Genomic DNA, 1,061 nt, shown 5'->3' with positions numbered 1-1,061 from the left:
CTTTAGTGGACTTGTTGCATCTCCTAAGTGTCCTGCCAATGAAATGCAACCTTTGGCTCAACTTCCCCACAATATTATATATGTGGTCTTTCCAACTGAAGTTGTTCGTAATTTTAACACCCAGGTACTTAGTTGAATTGACAGCCTTGAGAACTGTACTATTTGTCGAGTAATCGAATTCCAACAGATTTCTTTTGGAACTCATGTGGATCACCTCACACTTTTCGTTATTTAGCGTCAACTGCCACCTGCCACACCATACAGAAATCTTTTCTAAATCGCTTTGCAACTGATACTGGTCTTCGGATGACCTTACTAGACGGTAAATTACAGCGTCGTCTGCGAACAACCCAAGAGAACTGCTCAGATTGTCACACAGGTCATTTATATAGATCAGGAACACCTGATATCACTTCAGTTTTACTCGATGATTTGCCGTCTATTACTACGATCTGCGACCTTCCTGCCAGGAAATCACGAATCCAGTAGCACAACTGAGACGATACCCCATAGGGCCGCAGCTTGATTAGAAGTCGCTTCTGAGGAACGGTGTCAAAAGCTTTCCGGAAATCCAGAAATAAGGAATCAAGTTGAGATCCCCTGTCGATAGTGGCCATTACTTCGTGCGAATAAAAAGCTAGCTGCGTTGCACAAGAACGATGTTTTCTGAAACAGTGTTGATTATCAATAGATCGTTCCCTTCGAGGTGATTCATAATGTTTGAATACAGTATATGCTCCAAAACCCTACTGCAAACCGACGTCAATGCTATAGGTCTGTAGTTCGATGGATTCTCCTACTACCCTTCTTAAACACTGGTGCGATCTGCGCAGTTTTCCAATCTCGGAGGAGAAAATCGCTGACAGAAATTTCTCGAACAGAGTAGAGTGCAAGGGAAATCAGTATACGATACGCGCGCTGTGGGATGGTTTTCTTGACCTGTGGCCACGTAGAGCCCTTCCAGTGAGTGGAGGTGGGCTGGGCGTCAGAGCTCGTTCCAGGTAGCGACCGCAGCTGCGGGTATAAAGCGCGGGGCGGTGCCAGCCATCGCCAGTCCACGG

Source organism: Schistocerca nitens, chromosome 1 (assembly GCF_023898315.1).
Source record: "Schistocerca nitens isolate TAMUIC-IGC-003100 chromosome 1, iqSchNite1.1, whole genome shotgun sequence".
NCBI lineage: Eukaryota > Metazoa > Arthropoda > Insecta > Orthoptera > Acrididae > Schistocerca > Schistocerca nitens.
This window is presented reverse-complemented; position numbering follows the sequence as displayed.